This window comes from Pseudophryne corroboree, chromosome 10 (genome assembly GCF_028390025.1).
Source record: "Pseudophryne corroboree isolate aPseCor3 chromosome 10, aPseCor3.hap2, whole genome shotgun sequence".
In the NCBI taxonomy this organism is placed as follows: domain Eukaryota; kingdom Metazoa; phylum Chordata; class Amphibia; order Anura; family Myobatrachidae; genus Pseudophryne; species Pseudophryne corroboree.
Window position 1 is genome coordinate 172,362,313 of NC_086453.1, and position 17,880 is coordinate 172,380,192.

The 17,880-nt window shown below is 42.9% G+C and overlaps 1 long non-coding RNA gene across 2 annotated transcripts in view; it reads left to right on the forward strand.

Annotated features, from left to right (window-relative positions):
* The first annotated feature begins 2,720 nt into the window (after positions 1-2,720).
* The window catches only part of LOC134965129 (uncharacterized), a 44,391-nt gene continuing 29,231 nt past the window's right edge, over positions 2,721-17,880 (forward strand). For both annotated transcript variants that reach the window (XR_010188335.1, XR_010188336.1), the window contains exon 1: positions 2,721-3,001. This is a non-coding gene — a long non-coding RNA (uncharacterized LOC134965129). The remainder of the gene's footprint in view (positions 3,002-17,880) is intronic.

Consider the following 17,880-nt stretch of genomic DNA (forward strand, 5'->3'; position numbering starts at 1 on the left):
AATGTGTCTCAAATGTGTAAGGGGCATTACTGTGTGGAATTATGTGTATAAATGCATTACTGATGTGTGGCATTATGTGTATAAGGTGCTCTACTATGTGGCATTGCATATAGAAAGGGCACTACTGTGTCGTCTAATGTGAATAAAGAGTAATAGGGTGTGGTGTAATGTGAATAAGGAGCAATTCAGTGTGATGTAATATGAATAAGGGGCTCTACTGTGAGGAGTAACGTTTATAAGGTAAAGTGATACTACTGTGGGATATAATATGAATTATGGACACTATCGCATGATAAAATGTGAATAAAGTTGCAGTACTGTGTGGTGTAATTGGAATTGGGGTTACTATTGTGTGGCCATGACCCTTGCCAGCAAAAACACACCCCTTTTTGGGCTGTGCGCCAAATGTGCGAACTGTTCCTATTTAAAATATAGGGGGTACAAACACCAAAATAAGGACTGCTATGGGTGAGGGGTGATGGTGCTGGGAAAGAGGTGCAAGGTCAGAGGCGGAACCAGCGGTGGTGCTAGGGGGCACCAGCCACAATCTTTCCTAGGGCATCATAGTGGCTAGGGCCGGCTCTGGCTAAAGGGTACGGTACTAATCCTGACTTGCTCTGACCTTGAGGTACCTGTGAGCACACCCAGCATTCTGTCTGGTTTAAGACCTTACCCACTAGTGAGTGGTAATCACTCAAAGGATGACGGTCCATGTCGATATTAAGGTTGGACTGACATCTCTGGATGCACCCATCCTCAACTATATTCTCACAATTCCTACAAATACAATATTCATCAGACAATAACCCCTCACAGTGCCTCCGAGCTCCCTGACTACCAGAGCGCTTACTGATGCCAACCTTTACTAAAGTGATGCGCTGATCCTGAGATCCTACAAATTCATACTTGCCATCAGAACCCATTCCTAATCCCTGCTCGACCTCTCTGGGACCCTGACCAAAACAAACTGTCCTTGATCAAAACCAGAATTACTAATAGAACCCTAAACGCAGTCTCTTGTGATCGATCCATTTCGTTTAGGGAAAGGAGGAAAATAAGAAGGGGAAAAGACAGGAAAATGCAGGGGGAGGTGAAAAAAAAAGAATGATACTACAACCGTTCTAGATCTGTGCTCGGATGCCCTTCAACAGTCCTGCCTCTCAACCTTCCCGAAACAGACACTCCAGTGATACAAGTTTCTCTACACTCTGCTCTTTGTCACGAGTTCTCTCCGGGTCAGCGGCCTTTCTGTAGGGAACATAAATCTTGCATTTCAATGTGTTTAACTGTTGTGTATTATCAGTTGTGTGAAGTAAACCATCTGTGGAAAGTGAAAAGAGAAAGGAAATAATAAAAAGAAAAATTTTCAGATTTGCGTTCACCATCAGGCTATCACGCCATCATGCATATCGTTGTCTATATACAGTCTCCCTTCACCCGTATTCCCATTCTCCACCCTATGTGCATGACCAGGCACACTGATACTGGTGTCCCTATGCTGGAGAGATATACTGGATTTGGGCAGAACTCTGAAAGACCGAGTAAGCCTGTGGTGTCTGAACTGTAAGCCTGTCGGTGAACGTAAGAATGTCCTTTTTTTACAAATGTAACAATTTCTCGGTCTTTTCTTACCACCAGGGTTTTTGGGGTTTAGGCTGATGAGACTCTGGTGTAAGAGCCTGTATACTTTCAATCCCCAGCCTCTCCTCCTGCAGTTCTCTACGCCTAGCAATATTCTTATGGTGTTCAATCGCGCACTCTCTACGACAAGCTACTGTGGCCCCTCTCCAATCAGGCAAAAAATGTTTGTACCCTGTCCCTTACTGTCTGATTGAGTCCGTCCATTAATACAGAAACAGCTACCTCCCTGTAATTCGCATTGTTCCCTGTATCTGATACCCCCATGTATCTATCTATTATTTGCAGGTCCTGATTAAAGTATTCAGATGTCATTTCATTTTCCCTCTGTTTTATGGAGAAAATTATTCTCCACTTAACAGTTGTGGGGAAATACAACTCTAGTTGCATGTTAATTTGCTCTAAGTTCTCCTGATTGTGTTTTGTCAGTCATAAGACTATCCGACTCTAGTCTACAATCAGTGATACATTTTTGGGTGTCAATATTAGGAGGTAGGCACGCTTTCAAAAATATCCACCAGTGTTTGTTTGTCGGTTCATACGCATTACCCAGATCTCTGAAAAATTTCTGACATCTGGCTAAATGCTTCCGAGGGTCGGGGAATTCTGAAATGATTGATCGCAGCTCATCTCTGGGCCACGGGTAATACATTGCATTATTCCTGGTGAGGATTATTCCCTGACTATCGGTTCCCCCATTGGGGGTTACTCTTTCCAAGACAGGGTGTAATCCTACCATTCCGTTCCTAATCTGTTTACTGTGAGGTGTTGTTGTCTCTGTGCAATGAACTGTCTCACACTTACCGGTAGCTGTAACCTCACCAGTTCTTTCCTTGGGGAATATTGTTACTGCTCTACCTGGTTGGACAGGCCCCACCTGAGTTTCCTGCAGCGAGGTGACTGCTTGGAGGAGAGCTGCGATTTGGCTGGATACAGGGGCGGAACTGTGGGAGGCAGTGGAGTCGGCTGCCGCCGGGCTCCTGACCTCAAGGGGGCGCTTCTCCACCGTCTCCCACTGCCTGATCATCGCCGCTGCTACTTTTTTTTTTTTTTTCAAACTCATTCTTGCAGACGGAGGGGCTAGGGGCGGTTGGCCCAGAGTGGACACCATGTGAGTCCCATGCAAACATCCGCGGCCGGCTGACTCTTGCTTCCGGGTTTGCGTTCCAGCAGCTGGAACACAACACAGAAGCTATTATCTGCTCCAGGCTCCAGCTAGCTGCCACTTCCGGGTGCCGTTAGACGGGAGCAGTCAGTGTCTGCAGCTGCAGGGCTCGTGTTAGTGGAAACATGTGACATGCCGTTGTGGCCGGACAGAGCTGCCAGGGTGGTCAGAAGTGAAGCCATACCTCAGAGGCGTCAGGTAATTAACTGTCTCGGGACATCTCCACACTAGCTGACATCTGATCTGCACGGCCACAGTCGATCAGTGTTGTGTGCAGCCCACTGCCTATTCATCTCCCCCTCCTGCAGCTCCTGATGTTAACTGTTTACTGCCATTGTTATAGGCAGGGCCCAGGGTGGGAGCACAGGAACTGATACCATGTGGTGGGAGTCGTCAGTCCTAAGGATTGTGTCAGTGCACCTGATTTATGTATAACACATCAGACCCCCTGCATGCACACACACAGTAGGTAAACATAGGCTGCTGGACCTGGCACTGCAGGGGTTACTTTTACTTCCCCCTTCATCTGCTTCAGACAGTGTGCTGGGAGATAAGGATCGTCTGACCATGGAGGACGATCTGATTGGATAGTATGGGGGCAGGTGGAAGGTGTACTGTGCCTTGCTGAACACTGTTTGCAAGTGAAGCGGGGAAAGGTCCCATCCAGAGAGGTAAGAGGACACAGAGAGGAGGGGAGGGGAGGGGGAGGGGAGGGGAGGGGGGCGCATGGTAAAAAGGATCACTATTGCATACATTGCCTTCATGGGCAATTAATACCTATTACATTGACATCATCCATTTTTACTAGTAATTATTGGCTGCAATTAGTTTTTTTTTAATTTTGTTATTGATGACCAATATAGTTGTTCATTACATTGGTCCAATATGTAATCATAGGGGTAATTCAGACCTGATCATAGATGTGCAAAAAAACGCACATCTACGATCATTTTCTCTGACATGCGGAGGGACGCCCAGCACAGGGCAAGTCCACCCCGCATGCCGGGTCCTGCTCCCTCCTTCCCCACATGCAGACATGCGAAAGCATCGCACAGCGGTGGTGCTTTTGCATGGCTTGAGTAGCCCTCTGCCTATGCAGCCTGCAAAGGCAGACAGCTACCCACCGTGTTTTGGCCTGCTGCGTGTACGTTGATGCCCTGTTCCCGTCCTCCTCCCGTCCTCCTCCATGTCTTAAACTGCGTTCTGAAGAGAACGCAGTTTAGGACCTTGCACATGCGCTTATCGGCGTACGTGCATGTGACAGGGTCTGAATTAAGCCTCAAGTTCAGCTGTACGACCAGTGCAGATACATTCATGTGACAATTATTTCTAATTGTTATACATTTGTAGATGTGGGTGGGGTGCGGGGGTTGAGGTGTAGTTGGGGGTGCTTTAATAAATGTTAGAAGCATTGTGTTTTGTGTGTGCATGTTTTTAAGTGAGGTGTGTGTGTGTGTGTGTGTGTGTGTGTGTGTGTGTGTGTGTGTTTAAGGAAAGTTGTGTGTTCAAGTAAAAGGCATGTGTATGTGTGTGTGAGGCATGTGTGTAAGTGAGAGACGTGTGTAAGTGAGAGGCAAGGATTAAAGGAGGCATTTGAGCATTTCTACAGGACTATGGCCCTCATTCCGAGTTGTTCACTCGCTAGCTGCTTTTAGCAGCTGTGCACACGCTAGGCCGCCGCCCTCTGGGAGTGTATCTTAGCTTAGCAGAAGTGCGACCGAAAGATTAGCAGAACTGCACCAATATATTTTCATGCAGTTTCTGAGTAGCTGCAAACCTACTCCTACCTTGCAATCATTTCAGACTATTCAGTTCCTATTTTGACGTCACATACACTTCCTGCATTCAGCCAGCCACTCCCCCGTTTCCCCAGGCACGCCTGCGTTTTCATCTGACACGCCTGCATTTTTTAGCACATGCCCGGAAAACGGTCAGTTACCACCCAGAAACACCCCATTCATGTCAATCATTTACCGATCAGCAGAGCAACTGGAAAGAGTCACTCAACCTTGTGTAAAACTGCATAGTTTTTTGTGAAAGCACATCGCGTGTGCGCACTGCGACCCATACGCATGCGCAGAAATGCAGATTTTTAGCCTGATCGCTGTGCTGCAAACGACGGCAGCTAGCGATCAACTCGGAATGGCGGCCTATGTACAGAGCGCACACATGGTCTGGGTACACGCTACCTTACAAATATATGGAGGGGTGTGTGTGAGAGGCGTGTGTGAGTGAAGAGGCATGTGTAAGTGAAAAAAGGCGTGTGTGTGTGTGTGTTTTTTAAAATATATTGATACACCGCTGCGCCAAAGCATCTCCATCGAGACCCGCTGGCGGGTGAGGGAGCACTGTAGGTGTACTATAATGGTATGCTGGTGCCTGTTTTATTGTAATGACTGACTTGGAGTGCGTCCAATTTGTATGTGTATCTATATTACTGTTGGGAAAGGTACCTGAGCATGCTACTACTGTTCACCCTTAGTGTCGGATAGTTACGTATGGTATGTATGTATATATGTAGGGGGGCACCAACATTTATCATGCCTCCGGGCGACTGGGACGAACTTACGCCACTGGCTGGATATATTTGTTATTAAAAAAGAGATATAGATTCAATATATATATAACAAAGTACAGTATACCTATAGTTACAACTCTTACAGTAAGCAGTTAAAACATACAGTTACATACAATTACAGTTACAGGCCAGCGATACAATTACCATTCCCTCCAATGCATCTTATGTCTCTCTCTCTCTCTCTCTCTCTCTCTCTCTCTCTCTCTGTAAATAAAGACAGGAACTGATCTGCCAGCAAGTCCATCATCCTCTTGTGACCTATAACCTTGAAAAGATTTCAAAAACAGGATACATCTTGCAAAAAAAAAATTAGAGTTAATACATTTTTTTTACATACTACTATATTTTATGGATATACCATTGACTGTAGCCATCTTCTCCCCCGCAATATACGGTAGTGGTGGTGGTGCGGTCGCCATTGCTTTCCCGCTAGGTTTGGAACCTGCTGCTCAAGCTAATTCTCTTTGTATATCCCCCTCCTGTTGCCATAAAAGTAAACAATCTGTATGTCTAATCCTTTGTTTTCTTGGATCTTATCAGACATATCCTTAACCTTAAGTTCTGTAATACCTCTGGTTCAAAGCTGCTCACCTTAGGGAATGGTACCCTATCATTGTTAGTCATACATACCCACTCATTGCATAAAACTTCTGTGTGTGAACCATATTTTTCACACATGGTAAACCTTGCTGAGCCTTTTGGCCACAATTCTGCCTGAACCCTGTCTAAACGTCTCTTACTTGAGCAACTGGCTCCCATATTTGTGGGTCTTTTTCAATAACTTAAAAAAATTCCCACAAACACCAAAATACTCAATATAAGTAGACGGTGGAAGTATACCCAAGCGCCTTCCACTCACTCTCGCCCACGCTGGCCAGTACAACGATACACTGTTGGTAGCGGATCGCAATGTACCCAATTTAGGGCTCCTATCAGACCTTACACCGTAATTTATTTTGGTGGAAATTCTGTTTGGAATATTTTCCTGAGAGAGGCAGCGAAAAATTCCTTTTCGGTATCTTTCAACTGGAATTGTTTGTAGGGTGAAAAACAAAGAAATTAGATAACTATCCTTCACCCTTTCCAGTGAAGCCCACCAGGGAGATTTCCCGACGTTGTGAAAGAAAAACGTCTCTTTGTCTATTCAATCACGTCTGCGTATGCTCTTCCACAGCGCATATGACACAATGGTATCACGTTGTGCTGTGCAGAACACACGGACATGCGATGCAATAGCACAGCCTATAGATACTAGTTATCTATATGCCCTACAATTGCTGTAGACCACTTTAGCCTAGACCACTTTAGACCACTTCAGTTGTATGGGATACCACTTCAGACCACTTCAGTTCCTAATAACGCTGGGTAGCGAACCCTACGCCACCGGGCCTCTACTAACCCAGTGTTACCACTTCAGACCACTTCAGTTCTTGGGTTCAGTATCCACTCACTCCTGCATTCGCTCACTCAAATACACTTTATTTTTCTGTACAGAAAATTTGGATTCATTCAAGTTGGCAGCTTTACCCCCAGAGGCAATTAAAAAAAAATATTTATACTAAATTTAGTTTTTTTTATATAAAATATCTTTAGAAACCGGGTAGTTGGTGCTATTGTAGCGTGGTTACTGTCCCGCCTTTAAACTAAACGAACTATTGTGTAATTTGTACTTAGCGACCATACTTCTTACGCAATTTGCGTAAACATGCTACCATGCGTGTCGCATACGCCGCGTGTGCAGTTCCGTACTGTGTCCGAGACACGTGTACAAAACCGTACGTCCGCAATTAAACAAATCCCACAACTTCTATAAATGTGAGCAATACCAACTATAATTGCTCACTTAACACAACACGCATTCTTTCTGTATAAACCCTATTACGACTGTGCCAGACCTGCGTTTTGTGTCTTTTACATTTACTTCCTTAAACATTTATTTTAGTTTTAACTATATAGCAACAAATATCTCTGGTTTCACACATGTCTAAATGAATCTAGCAATGATCAATAATTTAAATGATATGATTCAGATTGGATAGCCATCTTGCAGAACATACATTGATATAAACACACACATAATTATAATATTATATATATGTACCATTCACTGGTCTCCTATGGGACTCATTTACCCATTCAGTGCTTCTAATTTGCATATCAATGCTATGTGCTTTTGGCTGCCTGTAAAGGTGGTTTTTCACTGCTAGGAAAAAGCAATTACACAGGTTAATTTGCATTTCAATGGCTATCTTATAGCAAGCAGAGTTAACTAAATCCTAGAGGTAAAAGAAAAAAAACTTTGTTTATATCTGTGTGTAATTCTTTCATCAAGTATTCATCTCACTATTAACTTTCACTAGGCCCCATTGAAACTATTTGTAATTGACTATGGCATGGGTGTTATGCACACCAGTGCCAGCAGGAATGTACTGGTGTCTGAACGGTGAGGGATGCAAAACAAATGAACTCACAGACAGACTGGGGAATATGACATTACATACACAGAAGGTGATAGGGTAACAAAATAAACACAAAGTGAACAGAGAAGCCCAAAGGCTAAGAAACTGGGTGTCTCCCTAGTATTAGGAATGCTCAGATGGAAAGAAGCGAGATGTAGTGATTTAATATGTAGAGAACCCGAAATGCTGTTGCTAAGGGCAACAGCAAAACCCTAAAGGGTTACCAACGGGTGTGGCAGTAAACTCCTTGGTCAGAGATGGAATAATAGACACAAGGAGAGTCTCCACAATCCTAGTCCTCACTTGCAGTGCACTGGTTCAGCTTACTGCCACTAAACTGACACCTGAACACCTTGTACAGTGAGAAAGGATTTTGGCAGGCAAGTCTGAGAATACAGCCGCAAACTTGCTAGGTTCACAGAGTAGCAAAAGAACCCCAGCAAGTTAAACGACTAACTCCAGTCTTACTGCTAGGTCTGGATTGGCAGAGTGTAATACCAAATCCCAAGGCCTATTTGCAGTAAGCAGCAAACAAATACAAAGTTTACACAGTACTAGCTAGCTTTTAGGAACTGACTAACCAACAAAGATTCAGCAGCATCTGCCTAACCTGAGAAGAGGGTTTATATAGCAGGTGCTGTCCACGCCCCACTCAGACCTCACAGACTGTGAGCACAAAAACCAGCACCGGATCCCCTGCCGTGCACAGAGCCTGTAACCACTGCACAGCAAAAGACCCGAACCGAAGTATCAGCTACGCTCAGGTTACTCCGCTAGCACTTGTCTCCCGGTTGCCATGACGACGTGGCAGCACAGAGCAGGAGACCCTAACAATGGGTTAAATAAATGCATTGGTAACTCATAAATCGTGTTTCATGTGACCAAGGAAAGCTGATTATTCTGAGCAGACGGAAAATCAGCCATTTAGAAAAATGACCTTCCCAAAATGGCCGCTGCTCCTCCCCCTACCACATCCATGAGGGTTACACAAAATGTTGGACAGGCCATGTGGTTAGTCCAAAATGGAGGACTAACCATGCGGTTTCCTTTGTCACAAACAAATCACACATCATACAAGCACCAGAAGATATTTTAGGCCTGAGTTAAAAATAAAAACTATATCAAGGCTATGCAGCAACTTTTAAATGTACTTTTAAACCTACTTAACAGATAAACAATCCAATCTGAATCAAACACAATATGACTTATTTGAACCTTGTTTTGCAACAATAAAAATACATTTTAGCATCTTAAATATTATGAGAAACGCATTGTCCCTTGAATTTCATATCAGCAGCTTACTGATACCACAACAATACATTAACGTGGATGTCATTTTCATCAGCTTCTCAATGCGTCCATTGGAGCAGGTCAATTACAGCCACGTTTGTAATGTACAGTGCATCATTAGGAACGTGATATCCCGTGAGAGCCCCCAATTGACAATGCCGTTTTATATGCAGGAATGAAAGCTATACCTTAAATACACTTTACCATGGAGCCGCTGCGGCCGCTGTACTTAATACATATGTAGAGTACTTTGTACGCTATTAGCGTACAAAGTCCCGTGCTGTGTACGGACTTAGCGTACAAACGCCGCGCTGACGGTACAAAGTACACACAGCACGTACACACCCAATGAACACACTTTAAACCTTACACAGCAATGTGATGCGTTACTAATACACTTTAAACCTTATGCAGCAATGCAGTGTGATGCTATTACACTTTAAACCTTATGCAGCAATGCAGTGTGATGCTATTACACTTAAAACCTTATCAGGGAAGGAAAGACACGACACCAGTCTGTGGCTAAACCACTGGGTTCCGACACCACAGCGTATTATTGCTGAAAGGGGGTTACAATACAATCAATATAATACAATATATATAGTAAATGGCTACAGTCAATGTTACATACGTGAGTGGATTCGCCATGCTACCCAGTCTGGTCCTCCGTCATCTGATAGATAACGTTGTGAGTCTTGTGTCTGACCAGGCCTGCTGCAGGCTCTCTTTATACAATTCATCCAAACCTTAACACAATGGATACTGTAATCTCTTTGTCCATTGGACACAGGGATTCACATTTACAGTACAGGAGAGGTCATAGGTCGGTTTGAATAGGTAGGCGATGTCTTTCCCAACTGCTCTTGTGGGTGGTCTCCTCTGGATTCCCGCCGCATACATAATGTACAGTAAATACAGTTTATATCTATATTCTGCTCCTGCACATAACTATCTGCAGGAACATGCGATCTTTCTCAAACCAACACCGGAATGTTACCCTTAAAATACCCTTCAGCTGGATACTAAACACCACCTTATAACCTTGTTCTGTCCCCTCCTATCCTGTAAAGGTGAATCCCTTTGTTCTGATACCATTTAAACTGCTGTTACTTTCTGATGTGGTGCAGGGATTCTATGTGTACATTGTGCACTATTTGGATTAAATATGTAATGTGTTTTGATAGCCTTCCATGCATTCACAAACTCTACCGTAAATACCCATACCACGCGCTAATGCGCAGGACCGCGGGAGCGACCATATGCAAATTGCGAATATGTGCACGCACAGCAGAACAAATACGCGCACGGAGGCCATCTGTGCGTAGTTTGTACGTGATGTGTGTACTGCAATATTTTTCGACTTTGACAGTCCACCCTTTGGCAGTCACCAATAACTGCCACTATCTAATCACTAAACAAAAATATCAATACAATATCTACAGATGATCGGGGAGAGTTGTAGGTGGGAAATGTATGACTTAGTGGGATAGTAAAAAGCATGTATGTATGAATCCATGTCTGAGGGGCATGTATCATCGTGCCGTATATGTTCTAAATAAGCTTTGAGGTATTGCGAAGTATACATTAAATCCTTCTTATCCCGTATTAAGGGTCTGTAAGTGGGCCAACAAACACTACCGAGCTCTTTTCGGCTTCTTGTTCCAACAAATGGGGTGCACATTTAGTTGATGATACATGGAGGGGGAAACATATGTGAGTGCTAGTATATGTGGATATCACCTGTCGACTATGTGTGCCATTAACTGAAGGTTTCAGAGATGAAGATAAGACATATAAATAAAATACATTCACATAACATTTTGGGTAGGGCTGATGTCTTTTTCCGGATGGATGTATCTGGGCAGAGGGGGAGACAAAAGAAAAACGGGTGAACGAAACAGGCCATGAAATTCATTTGCAATCCTTATCATATTACAGTCTATGAATGTGTCGTAAACTAAATCTGCTGCTGTAACAGTACCCTTGCTCCTTAGACTCATCAATTTTGTGCCGTGCTTGCGCCGCATCAGAATTCGAACACACCTAAATATCAAACCAATAATTATGACGCCTCCCAGGATACAAAGGAGAAACTTCCCTACACTCATGATGACATTTTGAGCCCACTCTCCTAAACCTGAGAACCAATTGCATGGAATCAGTTCCTGCTTGTAAGCTTGTAACTCCCTTCCCGTATACCTGAAGGTGTCATCATACATCTCAGTGATATTATCTATCAAGTTCGCTAGCGCATGGATATACCTATAATTTATAATTCCTCTGGCAGTACGGGTGATGTCTAATGCGAAAAGGAATTGAATCCCGGTGGATTCGTGGATTAAATCAGAGGCTGCGTGCTCTGTCCTATCTATGAGGTGTCTCTTGATGATGTGTTCATAGTGAGTATGAGTATAAGGAGCCTGAGCACTGCGGTGAACGTCTTTCATCATATCATGGTTTATGGTCATGACCTCTGGCAGTACTCTCCCAATATAACACAATCCCTCTGAGCTCGGGGCAAGCCACTTGTACGCCTTCCTCCCACATATGAAATAGGCGTCATCTGGGAGATCATAGGGGACAAAATATGACATCACCATATTACAAACTTTCCAAGTGAAGAAACCAATCCCTAGTTCTCCCATCTGCTCAGTACAAGTATCGGGCTGGATGATATGGGCACAATACCCTGGTGATACTTTTCCAACCCACATGGTCTTGCTTCCACGAGTATACGTATACCGAAAATACCTCCCACTGTTGGCTATTTGGCGTACAAGTTCAGAGTCTATGGGTATCCTATCAGCTCTGTGTGAAAAGGTAATTGGTTATTCCACGTCACTTCCAAATTTCCCGGTTTTCGGTAATTGGAAATATTAAAACACAATAAAGGACCTGTCTACATGATACTGGTGGAGCTTCAAACTAGGGGGCTTAGAAATATTGAATTTCTTGTCCACCGGTCTCCCACCCTGTAATTCGAGTACCTCATCTATTGCTAAAGGGTACGGTACTAATCCTGACTTGGTCTGACCTTGAGGTACCTGTGAGCACACCCAGCATTCTGTCTGGTTTAAGACCTTACCTACTAGTGAGTGGTAATCACTCAACGGATGACGGTCCATGTCGATATTAAGGTTGGACTGACATCTCTGGATGCACCCATCCTCAACTATATTCTCACAATTCCTACAAATACAATATTCATCAGACAATAACCCCTCACAGTGCCTCCGAGCTCCCTGACTACCAGAGCGCTTACTGATGCCAGCCTTTACTAAAGTGATGCGCTGATCCTGAGATCCTACAAATTCATACTTGCCATCAGAACCCATTCCAAATCCCTGCTCGACCTCTCTGGGACCCTCACCAAAACAAACTGTCCTTGATCAAAACCAGAATTACTAATAGAACCCTAAACGCAGTCTCTTGTGATCGATCCATTTCGTTTAGGGAAAGGAGGAAAATAAGAAGGGGAAAAGACACGAAAATGCAGAGGGAGGTGAAAAAAAAAGAATGATACTACAACCGTTCTAGATCTGTGCTCGGATGACCTTCAACAGTCCTGCCTCTCAACCTTCCCGGAACAGACACTCCAGTGATACGAGGTTCTCTGCACTCTGCTCTTTGTCACGAGTTCTCTCCGGGTCAGCGGCCTTTCTGTAGGGAACATAAATCTTGTATTTCAATGTGTTTAACTGTTGTGTATTATCAGTTGTGTGAAGTAAACCATCTGTGGAAAGTGAAAAGAGAAAGGAAATAATAAAAGAAAATTTTACAGATTTGCGTTCACCATCAGGCTGTCACGCCATCATGCATATCGGTGTCTATATACAGTCTCCCTTCACCCGTATTCCCATTCTCCACCCTATGTGCATGACCAGGCACACTGATACTGGTGTCCCTATGCTGGTGAGATATACTGGATTTGGGCAGAACTCTGAAAGACCGAGTAGGCCTGTGGCGTCTGAACTGTAACCCTGTCGGTGAACGTAAGAGATGAAGAGGAAGCTTTGAAGACAAATCACATAGAGTTTAGTAACAGATAAGTTGGTAGAGGCAAAGAAGATTTTACAAAGTTTGACATCTGGATTGGGCACTAAGGGGAATGATTCTCTACTCGGTCTGCTCCCCCCCAAAAAAAATCTGTATGTGTTATATCTCTACTGGGACTATCCCAGCCATCAATCCAGTCCATTCTAAATTCATAGGGAACCCGGTATCTTTGAGATAATTTCCTCTACCTGTGATGGACATGTATCTAGAACAGCGAAATGCAACCTTAGTTTTCGTGGGTATCCAACATAATTCGTACTTCCTAGGCGGGAGCACGCTATATGTATACCATCTCTAACAAAACTTCTGTTAAATTAATTAGAGGTCACTTCTGCTAGAGAAAGAAGCAGAAGTTTAGAGACCTCCTAACCCCAGTAAGTTCTGTCAAAAGGGTAAAGTTGCATTTATTCCATTCTTCCCATTAACCGAATCTGTGTTTTCTATATGGCTCGTGACTCCTTACTATATGTCCCTTGATCACGTCTATGTGTTTAGTAATGTGGCTTGTTTTCTCTGTCTAGGGGTCTATATTGGCTATGTGCTCTACTACTCTTGCAATCTCTAGCAAAATGTCCTTTTTTACAAATGTAACAATTTCTCGGTCTTTTCTTACCACCAGGGTTTTTGGGGTTTAGGCTGATGAGACTCTGGTGTAAGAGCCTGTATACTTTCAATCCCCAGCCTCTCCTCCTGCAGTTCTCTACGCCTAGCAATATTCTTATGGTGTTCAATCGCGCACTCTCTACGACAAGCTACTGTGGCCCCTCTCCAATCAGGCAAAAAATGTTTGTGCCCTGTCCCTTACTGTCTGATTGAGTCCGTCCATTAATACAGAAACAGCTACCTCCCTGTAATTCGCATCGTTCCCTGTATCTGATACCCCCATGTATCTATCTATTATTTGCAGGTCCTGATGGAAGTATTCAGATGTCATTTCATTTTCCCTCTGTTTTATGGAGAAAATTATTCTCCACTTAACAGTTGTGGGGAAATACAACTCTAGTTGCATGTTAATTTGCTCTAAGTTCTCCTGATTGTGTTTTGTCAGTCATAAGACTATCCGACTCTAGTCTACAATCAGTGATACATTTTTGGGTGTCAATATTAGGAGGTAGGCACGCTTTCAAAAATATCCGCCAGTGTTTGTCGGTTCATACGCATTACCCAGATCTCTGAAAAATTTCTGACATCTGGCTAAATGCTTCCGAGGGTCGGGGAATTCTGAAATGATTGATCGCAGCTCATCTCTGGGCCACGGGTAATACATTGCATTATTCCTGGTGAGGATTATTCCCTGACTATCGGTTCCCCCATTGGGGGTTACTATTTCCAAGACAGGGTGTAATCCTACCATTCCGTTCCTAATCTGTTTACTGTGAGGTGTTGTTGTCTCTGTGCAATGAACTGTCTCACACTTACCGGTAGCTGTGACCTCACCAGTTCTTTCATTGGGGAATATTGTTACTGCTCTACCTGGTTGGACAGGCCCCACCTGAGTTTCCTGTAGCGAGGTGACTGCTTGGAGGAGAGCTGCGATTTGGCTGGATATATTTGTTATTAAAAAAGAGATATAGATTCAATATATATATTACAAAGTACAGTATACCTATAGTTACAACTCTTACAGTAAGCAGTTAAAACATACAGTTACATACAATTACAGTTACAGGCCAGCGATACAATTACCATTCCCTCCAATGCATCTTATGTCTCTCTCTCTCTCTCTGTAAATAAAGACAGGAACTGATCTGCCAGCAAGTCCATCATCCTCTTGTGACCTATAACCTTGAAAAGATTTCAAAAACAGGATACATCTTGCAAAAAAAAATAATTAGAGTTAATACATTGTTTTTACATACTACTATATTTTATGGATATACCATTGACTGTAGCCATCTTCTCCCCTGCAATATACAGTAGTGGTGGTGGTGCGGTCGCCATTGCTTTCCCGCTAGGTTTGGAACCTGCTGCTCAAGCTAATTCTCTTTGTATATCCCCCTCCTGTTGCCATAAAAGTAAACAATCTGTATGTCTAATCCTTTGTTTTCTTGGATCTTATCAGACATATCCTTAACCTTAAATTCTGTAATACCTCTGGTTCAAAGCTGCTCACCTTAGGGAATGGTACCCTATCATTGTTAGTCATACATACCCACTCATTGCATAAAACTTCTGTGTGTGAACCATATTTTTCACACATGATAAACCTTGCTGAGCCTTTTGGCCACAATTCTGCCTGAACCCTGTCTCTTACTTGAGCAACTGGCTCCCATATTTGTGGGTCTTTTCCAATATCTTAAAAAAATTCCCACAAACACCAAAATACTCAATATAAGTAGACGGTGGAAGTATACCCAAGCGCCTTCCACTCACTCTCGCCCACGCTGGCCAGTACAACGATACACTGTTGGTAGCGGATCGCAATGTACCCAACTTAGGGCTCCTATCAGACCTTACACCATAATTTCTTTTGGTGGAAATTCTGTTTGGAATATTTTCCTGAGAGAGGCAGCGAAAAATTCCTTTTCGGTATCTTTCAACTGGAATTGTTTGTAGGGGTGAAAAACAAAGAAATTAGATAACTATCCTTCACCCTTTCCAGTGAAGCCCACCAGGGAGCTTTCCCGACGTTGTGAAAGAAAAACCCCTTTTTGTCTATTCAATCACGTCTGCGTATGCTCTTCCACAGCGCATATGACACAATGGTATCACGTTGTGCTGTGCAGAACACACGGACATGCGATGCAATAGCACAGCCTATAGATACTAGTTATCTATATGCCCTACAATTGCTGTAGACCACTTTAGCCTAGACCACTTTAGACCACTTCAGTTGTATGGGATACCACTTCAGACCACTTCAGTTCCTAATAACGCTGGGTAGCGAACCCTACGCCTCCAGGCCTCTACTAACCCAGTGTTACCACTCCAGACCACTTCAGACCACTTCAGTTCTTGGGTTCAGTATCCACTCACTCCTGCATTCGCTCACTCAAATACACTTTATTTTTCTGTACAGAAAATTTGGATTCATTCAAGTTGGCAGCTTTACCCCCAGAGGCAATTAAAAAAAATTATTTATACTAAATTTTGCTTTTTTATATTAAATTTTTTTAGAAACCGGGTAGTTAGTGCTATTGTAGCGTGGTTACTGTCCCGCCTTTAAACTAAACGAACTATTGTGTAATTTGTACTTAGCGACCGTACTTCTTACGCAATTTGCATAAACACACTACCGTGCGTGTCGCTTACGCCGCGTGTGCAGTTCCGTACTGTGTCCGAGACACGTGTACAAAACCGTACGTCCGCAATTAAACAAATCCCACAACTTCTATAAATGTGAGCAATACCAACTATAATTGCTCACTTAACACAACACACATTCTTTCTGTATAAACCCTATTACGACTGGGCCAGACCTGCGTTTTGTGTTTTTTACATTTACTTCCTTAAACATTTATTTTAGTTTTAACTATATAGCAACAAATATCTCCGGTTTCACACAGGTCTAAATGAATCTAGCAATGATCAATAATTTAAATGATATGATTCAGATTGGATAGCCATCTTGCAGAACATACATTGATATAAACACACACATAATTATAATATTATATATATGTACCGTTCACTGGTCTCCTATGGGACTCATTTACCCATTCAGTGTTTCTAATTTGCATATCAATGCTATGTGCTTTTGGCTGCCTGTAAAGGTGGTTTTTCACTGCTAGGAAAAAGCAGTTACACAGGTTAATTTGCATTTCAATGGCTATCTTATAGCAAGCAGAGTTAACTAAATCCTAGAGGTAAAAGAAAAAAAAACTTTGTTTATATCTGTGTCTAATTCTTTCATCAAGTATTCATCTCACTATTAACTTTCACTAGGCCCCATTGAAACAATTTGTAATTGACTATGGCATGGGTTAAATAAATGCATTGGTAACTCATAAATCGTGTTTCATGTGACCAAGGAAAGCTGATTATTTTGATTATTCTGAGCAGACTAAAAATCAGCCATTTAGAAAAATGACCTTCTCAAAATGGCCGCTGCTCCTCCCCCTTCCACATCCATGAGGGTTACACAAAATGGTGGACAGGCCATGTGGTTAGTCCAAAATGGAGGACTAACCATGCGGCTTCCTTTGTCACAAAGAAATTACACATCATACAAGCACCAGAAGATATTTTAGGCCTGAGTTAAAAATAAAAACTATATCAAGGCTATGCAGCAACTTTTAAATGTACTTTTAAACCTACTTAACAGATAAACAATCCAATCTGAATCAAACACAATATGACTTATTTGAACCTTGTTTTGCAACAATAAAAGTACATTTTAGAATCTTAAATATTATGAGAAACGCATTGTCCCTTGAATTTCATATCAGCGGCTTACTGATACCACAACAATACATTAACGTGGATGTCATTTTCATCAGCTTCTCAATGCGTCCATTGGAGCAGGTCAATTACAGCCACGTTTGTAATGTACAGTGCATCATTAAGAACGTGATATCCCGTGAGAGGCCCCAATTGACAATGCCGTTTTATATGCAGGAATGAAAGCTATACCTTAAATACACTTTACCATGGAGCCGCTGCAGCAGCTGTACTTAATACACACTCTACGTACTTTGTACGCTATTAGTGCTGTGTACGGACTTAGCGTACAAACGCCGCGCTGGCGGTACAAA